General features: G+C 42.1%; 1 protein-coding gene and 1 long non-coding RNA gene across 3 annotated transcripts in view; one reads left to right on the top strand and one right to left on the bottom strand.

Moving 5' to 3' along the window:
* The window catches only part of skia (v-ski avian sarcoma viral oncogene homolog a), an 87178-nt gene that overhangs the window by 22838 nt on the left and 46448 nt on the right, over positions 1–17892 (bottom strand). The gene's annotated exons all lie outside the window — the stretch shown is intronic.
* The window catches only part of LOC108410628, a 32291-nt gene continuing 16643 nt past the window's right edge, over positions 2245–17892 (top strand). For both annotated transcript variants that reach the window (XR_001856499.2, XR_001856498.2), the window contains exon 1: positions 2245–2426. This is a non-coding gene — a long non-coding RNA (uncharacterized LOC108410628). The remainder of the gene's footprint in view (positions 2427–17892) is intronic.

Genomic DNA, 17892 nt, shown 5'->3' with positions numbered 1-17892 from the left:
TCCTATTGCCACCACTGTGAACAGTTCTGCCTCTGTAAGTTTATCTAGAAACCAAAAACCACTCTGAGAGACTCTGAGTTATTTGTGCAGGATTTTTGAAAAATTAATGGAGTTCCACTTTAACTCTGCTTAGAAGTCTAATGTAACGTGTTCTCTTTTTTACTGTTTTGATATCACAGTGTAAAGGGCCCTAATGGTTTAACAGGCGACCAGTAGCTGATTCTAAATGTATCTGGTGTTTTCCTAATGGGATCTAAAGGTTCTACAGAAAACCAGTACTCTCCATATAAACCCATTAAGCCGCGCTGCTGCAGTCGCGCTGCTCCTGTAAGTCAGACGAAAACCACCAAACCAGTTCTGCAGCTTCTGCCTCCGCAGCCTCTGCGTGACCCGAGCGCCTCAGCCGGAAGGGAGGGACTTCCTGCACAGCCAGCGTCTCGCTCTCTCTCTCTCTCTCGCTTGCTCTGTCTGTCTGTTTTTTTTTTATCTTCATTTCCTCCACCTGTCTGTTACTCTCTCACTTCTTCATTCTTTCTTACTTTTTCCTTTATTTTTTCCTTCACTTTCTTTCTCTTGTTTTACTTCTTTTTCTGTTATTGTTCTTCTTTCCCTTTTCTTTCCTTCTTAATTGTTTTTCTTTTCTCTTTCTATACTTTCCTGCTCTCTCTCTCTCTCTCTCTCTCTCTCTCAGACGCCTCGGTAAATCCTTACAGACTGAGTTCAGTGTGCAGGTGTCAGACTGTCTGAACGTCTTAAACACACTCTTATTTACTCTGTCTAAGAACTGTGTGTGTGTGTGTATGGTTAAGTGTTACTGAGGTTAGGTTTAGTATTACTGTGGTTAGGTCCAGGTTTAGACTTAGTGTTACTGAGGTTAGGTTTAGATTTAGGCTTAGTGTTTCCTGAGGTTAGGTTTAGGCTTAGTGTTACTGAGGTTAGGTTCAGGTATAGGTTTAGTGTTACTGAGGTCAGGTTTAGGATTAATGTTACTGAGGTTCAGGTTTAGGTTTACTGTTACTGAGATTAGGTTTAGGTTTAGTGTTGCTGAGGTTCAGGTTTAGGTTTAGTGTTACTGAGGTTCAGGTTTAAGTTTAGGTTTAGTATTACTGAGGTTTAGTGCTACTGATGTTAGGTTCAGGTATAGGTGTAGTGTTACTGATGTTAGGTTTTGGTTTAGTGTTACTGCGGTTCAGGTTTAGTGTTACTGAAGTTAGGTTTAGTGTTTTTGAGGTTAGGTTTAGGTTTAGTGTTATATGTCTACAGTAATACAGAAACCCTCACTAGCACAGCAAGACCAACATGTGTGCATGCGGTCGGTGTGTTGAGGTTGAGGCATGTGCATGTGTTTGTGTGTGCGCATGTGTGAGTGTGTGTGTGTTCTGAGGTTCTGAGAAATGCAGACCTGCTTTCTGGAACTAAGACTGCAAGATGAAAACGGGCACTCTGTCTGTCTGTATATGTATCTGTCTCTGTGTATCTGTCTCTGTGTCTGTCTGTATATCTTTCTGTCTGTGTGTGTGTGTCTGTCTGTCTGTCTATCTTTCTGTCTGTGTGTGTCTTTCTGTTTGTGTATGTGTCTGTCTGTCTATAATCATTCAGTGACAGTGTCTCTCTGACTCGGATAACCCGTTCCTCTCCCTGTTCCTCTAAACTCTCACTCTTCTGTCTTAAAGCGACAGATCAGTGAATCACTTTAACCTTAACCCCGCCCACCCCAAAAATGCGCCAGTCAGATAAAACTACAGATCTGCGGGGCTTACAGACTTGACAGACTTCATTATGTAGTGTCTGACACTGTGTAACTTACTGTAATCTATAAACACAACTACAGGTCCTGTTCAGTACAATGCACTGTAACACAGTTCAATACAGCGCAACACGATACACTGTAACACAGTTCAGTACAGTTCAAGACAGCTCAACACAATACACTGTAACACAGTTCAGTACAGTTCAACACAATACACTGTAACACAGTTCAGTACAGCTCAACACAATACGCTGTGATCCAATTCAATACACTGTATTATTAAATCTCTACTTTGAAAAGTCAGACTGAAATAACATCCTCACTGAGGAGCCGAGCTGAGATTAACACCAGCACAGTGTGTGTGCGTGTGTATGTGTGTGTGTGTGCAGTGGGAGGTTGGACTTCCAGGAAGAGTTCACTCAGACATAACACAGTCACACTGAACACACAAACAACACAAAAATCCCAACACACACACAGCCACATGAAGAGTTGGTCAGGACAGCTGCTCTCTCTCTCTCTCTCTCTCTCTCTCTCTCTCTCTCTCTCACTCTCTGGTGGGCCGATGTAATATGGTAGCGAGCTCCACAGATTGGGTTCCACTTCCTCTCCCCAATTTGCTTTGGCAACGGTTTCCGTGGGAATGGAGCAGACAGTGTTCCCCCGGCGACAGACCGTGAGTGAGTGTTTGTGTAAGTGAGTGAGTGAGTCTGTGTATGAGTGAGTGAGTGTGTCTGTGACTGAGGATGTGGGTGTGTGGGTGTGTGTGGGTGTGTGTGGGGTGGGGGGGGGGGGTGGGGGGGTGGGGTGTGCGCGCACTTTTGGGGGATATCAAGCCACCCCCCCCCACCCTCCGCCCCCACAGATCACGCTAAGCACTAAAAGCTTCTGAGAGTAACATAATAACTTTGTAATGTTTTTAAACTGAGCTCTAATGGATGCCTATTGATCTCTGATTGCCCATCTCGTCCGAGTAGGAGCCAATAATTATAAAGCATCTGATTGACTGGTGTAGTAATTCAAAAGCATCTGACTGGCTGGTGTAGTAATTCAAGAGTGTCTAACTGGCTGGTGTAGTAATTCTAAAGCATCTGATTGACTAGTGTAGTAATTATAAAGCATCTGATTGGCTAGTGTAGTAAATCTAAAATGTGATTGGCTGGTGTGGTAATTGTAAAGCGTCTGATTGGCTGGTGTAGTAATTCTAACGTATCTCATTGACTGGTGCAGTAATTCTAAAGCATCTGATTGGCTGGTGTAGTAATTCTAAAGCATTTGATTGGCTGGTGCAGTAAATCTAAAGCATTTGATTGGCTGGTGTAGTAATTCTAAAGCGTCTGATTGGCTGGTGTAGTAATTCTAAAGTGGCTGATGGGCTGGTGTAATTCTAAAGCATCTGATTGGCTGGCGTAGTAATTCTAAAGCATCTGATTGGCTGGTGTAGAAATTCGAACGCATCTGACTGGCTGGTGTAGTAATTCTAAAGCGTCTGATTGGCTGGTGTAGTAATTCTAACGCATCTGACTGGCTGGTGTAGTTATTCTAATGCATCTGATTGGCTGGTGAAGTAATTTTAAAGCATCTGATTGGCTGGCGTAGTAATTTAATAGTGTCTGATTTGCTGGTGTAGTAATTCTAACGTCTCATTGGCTGGTGCAGAAATTCTAAAACATCTGTTTGGCTAGTGTAGTAATTCAAAAAAGTCTGACTGGCTGGTGTAGTAATTCTAAAGGGTCTGACTGGCTGGTGTAGTAATTCTAAAGCATCTGATTGGCTGGTGTAGTAATTCTAAAGTGGCTGATGGGCTGGTGCAGTAATTCGAAAGCATCTGATTGGCTGGAGTAGAAATTCGAAAGCATTTGATTGGCTGGTGTAGTAATTCTAAAGCGTCTGATTGGCTGGTGCAGTAATTCGAAAGCATCTGATTGGCTGGAGTAGTAATTCTAAAGCATCTGATGGACTAGTGTAGTAATTTTAAAGCGTCTGATTGGCTGGTGCAGTAATTCTAAAGCATCTGTTTGGCTAGTGTAGTGATTCTAAAGGATTTGATTGTCTGGTGTAGTAATTCTAAAGCATCTGATTGGCTGGTGTAGTAATTTTAAAGCGTCTGATGGGCTGAAATAATTCTAAAGCGTCTGATAGGCTGGTGTAGTAATTCTAACGTATCTCATTAGCTGGTGCAGAAATTCTAAAGCATCTGTTTGGCTAGTGTAGTAATTCTAAAGGATTTGATTGTCTGGTGTAGTAATTCTAAAGCATCTGATTGGCTGGTGTAGTAATTCTAAAGTGTCTGACTGGCTGGTGTAGTAATTCTAAAGCAACTTACTGGCTGGAGTAGTAATTCTAAAGGGTCTGACTGGCTGGTGTAGTAATTCTAAAGGATTTGATTGGCTGGTGTAGTAATTTAATAGCGTCTGATTGGCTGGTGTAGTAATTCTAACGTATCTCACTGGCTGGTGCAGAAATTCTAAAGCATCTGTTTGGCTAGTGTAGTAATTCTAAAGCATTTGATTGGCTGGTCTAGTAATTCTAAAGCATCTGATTGGCTGGTGTAGTAATTCGACAGCATTTGTTTGGCTGGTGTAGTGATTCTAAAAAAACTGATTGGCTGGTGTAGTAATTCTGAAGTGTTCTGACTAGCTGGTGTAGTAATTCTAAAGCATCTGATTGGCTGGTGTAGTAATTCTAAAGCATCTGACTGGCTGGTGTAGTAATTCTAACGTATCTCATTGGCTGGTGCAGATATTCTAAAGCATCTTTTTGGCTAGTGTAGTAATTCTAAAGGATTTGATTGGCTGGTGTAGTAATTCTAAAGTGTCTGACTGGCTGGTGTAGTAATTCTAAAGTGGCTGATGGGCTGGTGTAGTAATTCAAAAGCATCTGATTGGCTGGTGTAGAAATTCGAAAGCATTTGATTGGCTGGTGTAGTAATTCTAAAGCATCTGATTGGCTGGCGTGGTAATTTAATAGCGTCTGATTTGCTGGTGTAGTAATTCTAACGTATCTCATTGGCTGGTGCAGAAAATCTAAAGCATCTGTTTGGCTAGTGTAGTAATTCAAAAAAGTCTGACTGGCTGGTGTAGTAATTCTAAAGGGTCTGACTGGCTGGTGTAGTAATTCTAAAGCAACTGATTGGCTGGTGTAGTAATTCTAAAGCATCTGATTGGCTGGTGTAGTAATTCTAACGTATCTCATTGGCTGGTGCAGATATTCTAAAGCATCTTTTTGGCTAGTGTATTCATTCTAAAGGATTTGATTGGCTGGTGTAGTAATTCTAAAGTGTCTGACTGGCTGGTGTAGTAATTCTAAAGTGGCTGATGGGCTGGTGTAGTAATTCAAAAGCATCTGATTGGCTGGTGTAGAAATTCAAAAGCATTTGATTGGCTGGTGTAGTAATTCTAAAGCGTCCGATTGGCTGGTGCAGTAATTCTAAAGCATCTAATTGGCTGGTGTAGTAATTCTAAAGCATCTGATTGACTAGTGTAGTAATTATAAAGCATCTGATTGGCTAGTGTAGTAAATCTAAAACGTGATTGGCTGGTGTGGTAATTGTAAAGCGTCTGATTGGCTGGTGTAGTAATTCTAAAGCATCTGTTTGGCTGGTGTAGTAATTCTAAAGTATCTCATTGGCTGTTGCAGTAATTCTAAAGCATCTGATTGGCTGGTGTAGTAATTCTAAAGCATTTGATTGGCTGGTGCAGTAATTCTAAAGCATTTGATTGGCTGGTGTAGTAATTCTAAAGCGTCTGATTGGCTGGTGTAGTAATTCTAAAGTGGCTGATGGGCTGGTGTAATTCTAAAGCATCTGATTGGCTGGTGCTGTAATTTAAAAGCATCTGTTTGGCTGGTGCACTAATTCTAAAGCATCTAATTAGCTGGTGTACTAATTCTGAAGCATCTGACTGGCTGGTGTAGTAATTCTAAAGCATCTGATTGGCTGGTGCAGTAATTAAAAAGCATCTGATTGGCTGGTGCAGTAATTTTAAAGCATCTGATTGGCTGGTGTAATAATGAAGTGTTCTGACTAGCTGGTGTAGTAATTCTAACGCATCTGATTGGCTGGTGTAGTAATTCAAAAGTGTCTGACTGGCTGGTGTAATAATTCAAAAGGCTCTGACTGGCTGGTGTAGCAATTCTAAAGGGTCTGACTGGCTGGTGTAGTAATTCTAAAGCATCTGATTGGCTGGTGCACTAATTCTAAAGCATCTGATTGGCTGGTGTAGTAATTCTAAAGCATCTGATTGGCTGGTGTAGTAATTCTAAAGGATTTGATTGGCTGGTGCAGTAATTCTAAAGCATCTGATTGGCTGGTGTAGTAATTCTAACGTATCTCATTGGATGGTGCAGAAATTCTAAAGCATCTGTTTGGCTAGTGTAGTAATTCTAAAGGATTTGATTGGCTGGTGCAGTAATTCTAAAGCATCTGATTGGCTGGTGTAGTAATTCTAACGCATCTGACTGGCTGGTGTAGTAATTCTAACGCATCTGACTGGCTGGTGTAGTCATTCTAACGTATCTCATTAGCTGGTGCAGAAATTCTAAAGCATCTGTTTGGCTAGTGTAGTAATTCTAAAGGATTTGATTGTCTGGTGTAGTAATTCTAAAGCATCTGTCTGGCTGGTGTAGTAATTGTAAAGTGTTCTGACTAGCTGGTGTAGTAATTCGAAAGCATCTGATTGGCTGGTGTAGTAATTCAAAAAAGTCTGACTGGCTGGTGTAGTAAATCTAAAGGGTCTGACTGGTTGGTGTAGTAATTCTAAAGCAACTGATTAGCTGGAGTAGTAATTCTAAAGCATCTGATTGGCTGGTGTAGTAATTCTAAAGCATCTGACTGGCTGGTGTAGTAATTTTAAAGCATCTAATTAGCTGGTGTACTAATTCTAAAGTATCTGACTGGCTGGTGTAGTAATTCTAAAGTATCTGATTGGCTGGTGCAGTAATTAAAAAGCATCTGATTGGCTGGTGTAGTAATTTTAAAGCATCTGATTGGATGGTGTAGTAATATATTAGCGTCTGATTGGCTGGTGTAGTAATTCTAAAGCATGTGATTGGCTGGTGTAGTAATTCTAAAGCATCTGATTGGCTGGTGTAGTAATTTTAAAGCGTCTGATTGTCTGGCGTAGTAATTTAATAGCATCTGATTTGCTGGTGTAGTAATTCTAACGTATCTCATTGGCTGGTGCTGAAATTCTAAAACATCTGTTTGGCTAGTGTATTAATTCAAAAAAGTCTGACTGGCTGGTGTAGTAATTCTAAAGGGTCTGACTGGCTGGTGTAGTAATTCTAAAGCATCTGATTGGCTGGTGAAGTAATTCTAAAGCGTCTGATTGGCTGGTGTAGTAATTCTAACGTATCTCACTGGCTGGTGCAGAAATTCTAAAGCATCTGTTTGGCTAATGTATTTATTCTAAAGGATTTGATTGGCTGGTGTAGTAATTCTAAAGTGGCTGATGGGCTGGTGTAGTAATTCAAAAGCATCTGATTGGCTGGTGTAGAAATTCGAAAGCATTTGATTGGCTGGTGTAGTAATTCTAAAGCGTCTGATTGGCTGGTGCAGTAATTCTAAAGTATCTGATTGGCTGGTGTAGTAATTTAATAGCATCTGATTGGCTGGTGTAGTAATTCTAACGTATCTCATTGGCTGGTGCAGAAATTCTAAAGCATCTGTTTGGCTAGTGTAGTAATTCTAAAGGATTTGATTGGCTAGTGTAGTAATTCTAAAACATCTGATTGGCTGGTGTAGTAAATCTAAAGGGTCTGACTGGCTGGTGTAGTAATTCTAAAGCATCTGACTGGCTGGTGTAGTAATTTTAAAGCGTCTAATGGGCTGGTATAATTCTAAAGCATCAGATTGGCTGGTGTAGTAATTCTAAAGCATCTAATTAGCTGGTGTACTAATTCTAAAGCATCTGACTGGCTGGTGTAGTAATTCTAAAGCATCTGATTGGCTGGTGCAGTAATTAAAAAGCATCTGATTGGCTGGTGTAGTAATTTTAAAGCATCTGATTGGCTGGTGTATTCATTTATTAGCGTCTGATTGGCTGGTGTAGTAATTCTAAAGCATCTGATTGGCTGGTGTAGTAATTCTAAAGCATCTGTTTGGCTGGTGTAGTAATTTTAAAGCGTCTGATTTGCTGGAGTAGTAATTCTAAAGTGTCTGATTGGCTGGTGTAATTCTAAAGCATTTGATTAGCTGGTGTAGTAATTCTAAAGCATCTGATTGGCTGGTGTAGTAATTCTGAAGCATCTGACTGGCTGGTGTAGTAATTTTAAAGCGTCTGATGGGCTGGTGGAATTCTAAAGCATCTGATTAGCTGGTGTAGCAATTCTAAAGCATCTGATTGGCTGGTGCACTAATTCTAAAGCATCTGATTGGCTGGTGTAGTAAATTTAAAGCATCTGATTGGCTGGTGTAGTAATTCTAAAGCTTCTGATTGGCTGGTGTAGTAATTCTAAAGCATCTGATTGGCTGGTGTAGTAATTCTAAAGCTTTTGATTGGCTGGTGTAGTAATTCTAAAGCATCTGATTGGCTGGTGTAGTAATTTTAAAGCGTCTGATTGGCTCGTGTAGTAATTTAATAGTGTCTGATTGGCTGGTGTAATTCTAAAGCATTTGATTAGCTGGTGTAGTAATTCTAAAGCATCTGATTGGCCTGTGTAGTAATTCTGAAGCATCTGACTGGCTGGTTTAGTAATTCGAAAGCATCTGTTTGGCTGGTGTAGTGATTCTAAAACATCTGTTTGGCTGGTGTAGTAATTCTAAAGCATTTTATTGGCTGGTGTAGTAATTCTAAAGCATCTGTTTGGCTGGTGTAGTAATTCTAAAGCATCTGATTGGCTGATGTAGCAATTCTAAAGCATCTGATTGGCTGGTGTAATAATTAAGTGTTCTGACTAGCTGGTGTAGTAATTCTAACGCATCTGATTGGCTGGTGTAGTAATTCAAAAGTGTCTGACAGGCTGGTGTAGTAATTCTAAAGCATCTGACTGGCTGGTGTAGCAATTCCAAAGGGTCTGACTGGCTGGTGTAGTAATTCTAAAGCATCTGATTGGCTGGTGCACTAAATCTAAAGCATCTGATTGGCTGGTGCAGTAAATTTAAAGCATCTGATTGGCTGGTGTAATAATTCTAAAGCATCTGATTGGCTGGTGTAGTAATTCTAAAGCATCTGATTGGCTGGTGTAGTAATGTAATAGCATCTGATTGGCTGGTGCAGTAATTCTAAAGCATCTGATTAGCTGGTGTAGTAATTCTAAGGCATCTGATTGGCTGGTGTAGTAATTTTAAAGCGTCTGATTGGCTGGTGTAGTAATTCTGAAACATCTGACTGGCTGGTGTAGTCATTCTAAAGCATCTGATTGGCTGGTGTAGTAATTCTGAAACATCTGACTGGCTGGTGTAGTAATTTTAAAGCGTCTGATTGGCTGGTGTAGTAATTTAATAGTGTCTGATTGGCTGGTGTAATTCTAAAGCATTTGATTAGCTGGTGTAGTAATTCTAAAGCATCTGATTGGCTGGTGTAGTAATTCTAAAGTATCTGATTGGCTGATGTAGTAATTCTGAAACATCTGACTGGCTGGTGTAGTAATTTTAAAGCGCCTGATGGGCTGGTGTAATTCTAAAGCATCTGATTGGCTGGTGTTGTAATCTAAAAGCATCTGTTTGGCTGGTGTAGTGATTCTAAAACATCTGATTTGCTGGTGTAGTGATTCTAAAACATCTGTTTGGCTGGTGTAGTAATTCTAAAGCATTTTATTGGCTGGTGTAGTAATTCTAAAGCATCTGTTTGGCTGGTGTAGTAATTCTAAAGTATCTGATTGGCTGATGTAGCAATTCTAAAGCATCTGATTGGCTGGTGTAGTAATTCTAAAGTATCTGATTGGCTGATGTAGTAATTCTGAAACATCTGACTGGCTGGTGTAGTAATTTTAAAGCGCCTGATGGGCTGGTGTAATTCTAAAGCATCTGATTGGCTGGTGTTGTAATCTAAAAGCATCTGTTTGGCTGGTGTAGTGATTCTAAAACATCTGATTGGCTGGTGTAGTAATTCTAAAGTGTTCTGACTGGCTTGTGTAGTAATTCTAACGCATCTGATTGGCTGGTGTAGTAATTCTGAAGCATCTGACTGGCTGGTGTTTTCATTTTAAAGCGTCTGATGGGCTGGTGTATTTCTAAAGCATCTGATTGGCCGGTGCATTAATTCTAAAGCATCTGATTGGCTGGTGCAGTAATTCTAAAGCATCTCATTGGCTGGTGCAGTAATTCTAAAGCATCTCATTGGCTGGTGTAGTAATTCTAAAGCACCTGATTGGCTGGTTTAGTAATTATAAAGCACCTGATTGGCTGGTGTATTAATTCTAATGCATCTGATTGGCTGGTTTAGTAATTCGAAAGCATCTGTTTGGCTGGTGTAGTGATTCCTTAACATCTGTTTGGCTGGTGTAGTAATTCTAAAGTGTTCTGACTGGCTTGTGTAGTAATTCTAATGCATCTGATTGGCTGATGTAGTAATTCTAAAGCATTTTATTGGCTGGTGTAGTAATTCTAAAGCATCTGTTTGGCTGGTGTAGTAATTCTAAAGCATCTGATTGGCTGGTGTAACAATTCTAAAGCATGTGATTGGCTGGTGTAATAATTCTAAAGTGTTCTGACTAGCTGGTGTAGTAATTCTAACGCATCTGATTGGCTGGTGTAGTAACTCTAAAGGATCTGATTGGCTGGTGTAGTAATTATAAAGCACCTGATTGGCTGGTGTATTAATTCTAATGCATCTGATTGGCTGGTGTAGTAATTCTAAAGCATCTGATTGGCTGGTGTAGTAATTTTAAAGCGTCTGATTGGCTGGTGTAGTAATTTAAAAGTGTCTGATTGGCTGGTGTAATTCTAAAGCATCTGATTGGCTGGTGTAGTAATTCTAAAGCATCTGAATCGCTGGTGTAGTAATTCTGAAGCATCTGACTGGTTGGTGTAGCAATTCTAAAGCATCTGATTGGCTGGTGTAATAATTCTAAAGTGTTCTGACTAGCTGGTGTAGTAATTCTAACGCATCTGATTGGCTGGTGTAGTAATTCTAACGTATCTCATTGGCTGGTGCAGTAATTCTAACGCATCTGACTGGCTGGTGCAGTAATTCTAAAGCATCTGATTGGCTGCTGTAGTAATTCTAAAGCATCTGATTGGCTGTTGTAGTAATTATAAAGTACCTGATTGGCTAGTGTATTAATTCTAATGCATCTGATTGGCTGGTGTAGTAATTCTAAAGCATCTGATTGGCTGGTGTAGTAATTTTAAAGCGTCTGATTGGCTGGTGTAGTAATTTAATAGTGTCTGATTGGCTGGTGTAATTCTAAAGCATCTGATTGGCTGGTGTAGTAATTCTAAAGCATTTGATTAGCTGGTGTAGTAATTATAAAGCATCTGATTCGCTGGTGTAGTAATTCTGAAGCATCTGACTGGCTGGTGTAGTCATTTTAAAGCGCCTGATGGGCTGGTGTAATTCTAAAGCATCTCTTTGGCTGGTGTGGTAATTCTAAAGCATCTGATTGGCTGGTGTAGTAATTCTAACGCATCTGATTGGCTGGTGTAGTAATTCAAAAGTGTCTGACTGGCTGGTGTAGTAATTCAAAAGGCTCTGACTGGCTGGTGTAGCAATTCTAAAGGGTCTGACTGGCTGGTGCTGAAATTCTAAAGCATCTGTTTAGCTGGTGTAGTGATTCTAAAACATCTGATTGGCTGGTGTAGTAATTCTAAAGTGTTCTGACTGGCTTGTGTAGTAATTCTAACGCATCTGATTGGCTGGTGCACTAATTCTAAAGCATCTGATTGGCTGGTGTAGTAAATTTAAAGCATCTGATTGGCTGGTGTAGTAATTCTAAAGCATCCGATTGGCTGGTGTAGTAATTCTAAAGCATCTGATTGGCTCGTGTAATTCTAAAGCATCTGATTGGCTCGTGTAATTCTAAAGCATCTGATTGGCTGGTGTAGTAATTCTAAAGCATTTGATTACCTGGTGTAGTAATTCTAAAGCATCTGATTGGCTGGTGTAGTAATCCTGAAGCATCTGACTGGCTGGTGTAGTAATTTTAAAGCGTCTGATGGGCTGGTGTAATTCTAAAGCATCTGATTGGCTGGTGCATTCATTCTAAAGCATCTGATTAGCTTGTGTAGTAATGCTAAAGTGTCTGACTGGCTGGTGTAGTAATTCTAAAGGGTCTGACTGGCTGGTGCAGTAATTCTAAAGGGTCCAACTGGCTGGTGTAGTAATTCTAATGCATCTGATTGGCTGGTGATGTCATTTTAAAGTTTCTCATTGAAACAGGAGCATAATTACAGCAGGCCGCTCTAAAACCTTGCAGCAGGAGAACAGAACAGGTAGAGACTAGAGACAGAAAAAAGTAAGAGAGAAAGAAAGAAAAAAAAATGGTATATGTGTGAGAAAATGGAACACTTTTAGAGAACAAGGTTGAGAAACAGACAGAGAAAAATGAAAGAGCAAGAAAAGGCAAGTGAGAAAATAGAAAAGAGCGAAACAGAAAGTGAAAAAGAGTTGAGTAAGAGAGACAGAAAGAAAGAAAGACACAGAGAGCAAGAATGTATTCTGGTCATTTCTCTCTCTGGTTTCCAGTGAAAACACTCTGTGCTTCTCCTCTTTAATAATTCAGATTCAGATTCCTTTATTGATCCCAGGGGGAAATTGCAGATTTGAAATGATTCAGTAATAACAACTCATTCAGCAGAACAACCAGCACCAATAATACAGTGTTTACATACAAAAACCTGCAATAAAATAAAACAAATAATAGCACAATAATTAAAGCGACTCTGCGTCGTCTGCAGCAGCAGCACTGAAACACAAGCCGGAGACTCCAGGACACAGAGTCTCCGAGTCCTGCATTAGTGTGGAAACACTTGATTAAACCTGCTCCACTGTAATCTGCACAAACCTGCCTGGAATCCAGGCTCCTAATCCAGAGCTGGGAGACTTAGAAAACCGCCATCTCTGGGAGGACTGGGCCAATTGACACAATGAAAACAGGAAATAGGCAGAGCTTTGTGCATCCCTTTAATGTCACCATGATACAAGTAGACTACGCTGGAAACCACATCAACTGCCTCACAACACCCTAACGACCACCTGGGACACCACAGCAAAGACATAGCAACACACTAGAAAGCCCCACTGAAAACTATAGCAACCACTTAGCAGACCTAGCAGCTAGCAACATGCTGCCACTGGCATTAACATAGCAACAACTTAGCAATCACCTAGGATATTGACCAACCAAATGGGCAACCACAGAAACCACTTAACAACAGGTTTCTTAAGGGATTCTTAAGTGGTTTCTGTGGTATCCCAAGTGGTTGCTAGGTTGTTACCATGGCAACAGACTGGCAACCACCTAAGATTCCATAGCATATTCCTAACAGCCCCTAAAACCACTGGGGATACCACACACAACCACTTAGCAACACCCTAGCAACCAGTGGGGATACCATAGCAACAACCTAGCAACCACCTAGCAACTGCCAGAGATATCACACCAACCCCCAGCAGCACCTCAGCACCAGCGGCTGCAGCTGCACAGTCACCCTGTACTTTCTTCATGCAATTTTCAAGCCCATTGATGCGATTTTAACTTTGAAAGTATGTGTAAACAGTCACTTTGGATGGGCCAGTGAAAAAGTGGGTGGAGCCCACTTTCACAGCAACGTAAACATACATACAGAAACAAACAAATTCCAGAGACACACACACACACATCTGAGACACACAGACACAGACATGCCAGACTGAACTCTCCCTTATCTTTCAGGAAATATGTCATCCACTTCCTGTTCCACAATGAGGAAGCAGCTCCACAGACAGGGACAGAGAGCGAGAGAGAGACAGATAGAAAGAGAGAGACAGACAGAGAGAGACAGAGAGAGACAGACAGAAAGAGAGAGACAGACAGAGAGAGAGACAGAAAGAGAGAGCCAGACAGAGAGAGAGAGACAGACAGAAAGAGAGACAGAGAGAGAGAGAGAGAGAGAGAGAGAGAGAGAGAGAGAGACAGAGAGAGACAGAGAGAGACAGAGAGAGATGTGCTAGATCCTACAGCCCAAGGCTTACAAAAACCTATTACAAGAATATTGTCAAAATTGGGCATTAGACATCAACATCAATAAAACCAAAATTATGATTTTTCAAAAAAAAAGTCAGATCACACAAATCAAAATTCCACTTCACCTGTGGCGAGACTTCATTACAGCACAACACGGAATATAATTACTTAGGACTGTCAATCAATGCATCTGGTAACTTTAGCAAGACAATGAATGCTCTGGTAGAAAAAGCAAGAAAAGTATATTTTACTATTAAAGAATCAGTAAACACACTCAACCCACCAATCCAAATCTGGCTTAAAATATTTCATTATGTAATTAAACCCGTACTCCTGTATGGCAGCGAAGTATGGGGACCCATCGTTTATCACAAAAACACATTATGGGACTCGACTCCCACAGAAAAGTTTCACTTGGAATTTTGTAAAGATCTTAAATGTACATCACATTGCAGCCAATCTTGCGTGCAAAGCAGAGCTGGGCGAGTTTCCTCTCTACCTCCCTGTGATAAAACGAGCTATAAACTTCATCACCTCACAGGCACACCCAAAGTCCTACCACCACACAGCGTACCTCAGCAACCGCACACACCCAGAAACAGACCCCCTCAGACCCCTCACAGATAAACATCACCTTCAAACCACTGGCCAGTCCACCCTCTCACCAACAAACACCACAGCCCAGTCCACCCTCTCACCATCACACACCACAGCCCAGTCCACCCTCTCACCAACAAACACCACAGCCCAGTCCACCCTCTCACCAACAAACACCACAGCCCAGTCCACCCTCTCACCATCACACACCACAGCCCAGTCCACCCTCTCACCAACAAACACCACAACCCAGTCCACCCTCTCACCAACAAACACCACAGCCCAGTCCACCCTCTCACCATCAAACACCACAGCCCAGTTCACCCTCTCACCATCACACACCACAGCCCAGTCCACCCTCTCACCAACAAACACCACAGCCCAGTCCACCCTCTCCCCATCACACACCACAGCTCAGTTCACCCTCTCACCAACACACACCACAGCCCAGTTCACCATCTCACCAACACACACCACAGCCCAGTTCACCCTCTCACCAACACACACCACAGGCCAGTCCACCATCTCACCAACACACACAACAGCCCAGTCCACCCTCACCAACACACACCACAGCCCAGTCCACCCTCTCACCAACACATACCACAGCCTAGTTCATCCTCTCACCAACACACACCACAGCCCAGTTCACCCTTTCACCAACACACACCACAGCCCAGTTCACCCTCTCACCAACACACACCACAGTGCAGTCCACCCTCTCACCAACACACACCACAGCCCAGTTCACCCTCTCACCAACACACACACAACAACACACACACACACACACAACACTGTGGCCCAGTCCACCATCTCACCAACACACACAACAGCCCAGTCCACCCTCACCAACACACACAGTCCACCCTCTCACCAACACATACCACAGCCTAGTTCATCCTCTCACCAACACACACCACAGCCCAGTTCACCCTTTCACCAACACACACCACAGCCCAGTTCACCCTCTCACCAACACACACACAACAACACACACACACACACACAACACTGTGGCCCAGTCCACCATCTCACCAACACACACAACAGCCCAGTCCACCCTCACCAACACACACAGTCCACCCTCTCACCAACACATACCACAGCCTAGTTCATCCTCTCACCAACACACACCACAGCCCAGTTCACCCTTTCACCAACACACACCACAGCCCAGTTCACCCTCTCACCAACACACACCACAGCGCAGTCCACCCTCTCACCAACACACACCACAGCCCAGTTCACCTTCTCACCAGCACAGATCAGAATGAAACACAAAACATACCAAAAACAATACATTGGCAATTGGACCAATAAAATTACCACAATTAATAAATTAGAATGCTACAGATCACTGAAGAGAGAATACAGACTAGCAGATTATGTCATCAAAATAAATGAACCCAAATAAAGAAATATCTTAACAAAGTACAGACTGAGTCATCACAATTTACAAATAGAAAAAGGGCGCCATAAAAACCACTGGAGGTCCAGAGAAGAGCGGATATGTAATCAATGCAGTTCAGGACAAACAGAAACAGAGTAGCACTTTCTCTCCTCCTGTAACAGATATAAAGACCCCAGAGAAGATTATATCAGCTCAGTTAAAGCTTCTATCCCATCATTTAAGGAGAAAATGATTAAAACAAAATCTGTTACGTATGTGTTTAGGAGAGACTCCAGAATGTGTTGAACTATCAGCTAAATACGTTTACAGCTACCACAAACACAGAGAACAGAGTGACACAGCACCTTAAACTCATCCCATGGAAATGGAGCATTTATTTGTATATATGTGTATGTGTATGTATGTATGTGTGTATATATATACATATATATATATATTTGTTCGTATGTATGTATGTACGTATGTGTGTATATATGTGTAAATGTATATATGTATATATACATATATGTATGTATATATGGATATTTCATTATTATTTCACTCTTTCTTTTATACATTATTTCTTTCTTCAACATTCTTCATATTATACTTGAATATTTTAATTGCTTTGGCAACAATTGTTCATTACAATTCATGCCAATAAAGTTACTTGAATTGAATTGAGAGACAGAGCGAGACAGAAGGGAGAGAGACAGACAGACAGACAGAAACAGAGAGACAGACAGAGAGAGAGAGACAGAGACAGACAGAGAGACAGACAGAGAGAGATAAACAGTGACAGACAGAGAGAGAGACAGAGAGAGATAGACAGTGCTGTCACTGTCTATCTCACAGAGAGAGAGAGACAGAGACAGACAGAGAGAGAGACAGAAAGAGAGCGAGACAGAGTCAGACTGCTGTATGAAACAGCGGTGTGAATGTGACTCTGTGCTGCTGCCGTTTGCCCGGTTTCTGATTGGACATTAGCATTAGATCCATTTTGGACCTCCAGAGCTGCTGTCTCAAGCTCCGCCCCCTTCACAGGTCACCGCAGCTAAGCCAGCAGCGCCGTCCTGCAAAGGACGCGGAATCGCTCATCAGATTCCCGTGAACGGGACTTTTCTCACTGAGAGAACCGAGCTGATTTTCACAGCTGCGTTCTGTACGGCCTGTCCCGGCTGGCCAGGCGGGCGGAGCCTGGAGTGGGGATTAGAGCGCTGCCCGCTCGGCTCCATCCCAAATTCAGCACAAACGATAAAACAGCAGCAGACTGGCAGAAACAGGACACAGATTTTCCCATAGTCACGCTTTCCCATACCCCTTGGCTTGGCTGGAATTGTTTCACGTGATTGTAGCGTCCCAGAAATGGGGGGGGGGGGCTTCAGCTTAAAAGAGGATTTGAACCATTCCAGAGAGAGAGAGAGAGGGGGAGAGGGAGAGAGAGGGAGAGAAAGACAGAGAGAGAGGCAGAGAGAGAGGGAGAGAGAAGGAGATAAAGACAGATAGAGAGGCAGATAGAGAGTGAGAGGGAGGGAGAGAAAGACAGAGAGAGAGAGAGAGAGAGAGAGAGAGAGAGAGAGTGTGTGTGTGTGTGACCTACATTGCAGTGCTCTCTGGGCTCCGCTTTATGGGAAACACCAGACTGTCCCGCCTTTCCACCCTGTCAACTTGTCTAACGAGAAATCCCTCCATCCTCATCGCCCCATTTCTCTCTCTCTCCCTTCTTATTTCTCTCTATCTTTGTATATCTTTCTCCTTTTTTTCTCTCTATCTTTAACCCCCTCTAGGCTTTCTCTGCCTTTTTGATGTCTGTCTCTCTCTCTCTCTCTCTCTCTCTCTCTCTCTCTGTAATTTCCATAATTTAAATCAGTAGCAGTTTTTTTGCTCTGCTTCCTCTCAGTTCCCACGGGTCCTGTTAAAGACAGAATTACAGTGAGGCAGTGTGTGTGTGTACGTGTGTGTGTGTGTGTGTGTGTGTGTGTGTGTGTGTGTGTGTGTGTGTGTGTTTGGGCTGAATCTCCTAATCTGAGCAGATTATCGTCTGGAC

This window comes from Pygocentrus nattereri, chromosome 28, assembly GCF_015220715.1.
Source record: "Pygocentrus nattereri isolate fPygNat1 chromosome 28, fPygNat1.pri, whole genome shotgun sequence".
Taxonomy (NCBI): domain Eukaryota; kingdom Metazoa; phylum Chordata; class Actinopteri; order Characiformes; family Serrasalmidae; genus Pygocentrus; species Pygocentrus nattereri.
This window is presented reverse-complemented; position numbering and strand designations above follow the sequence as displayed.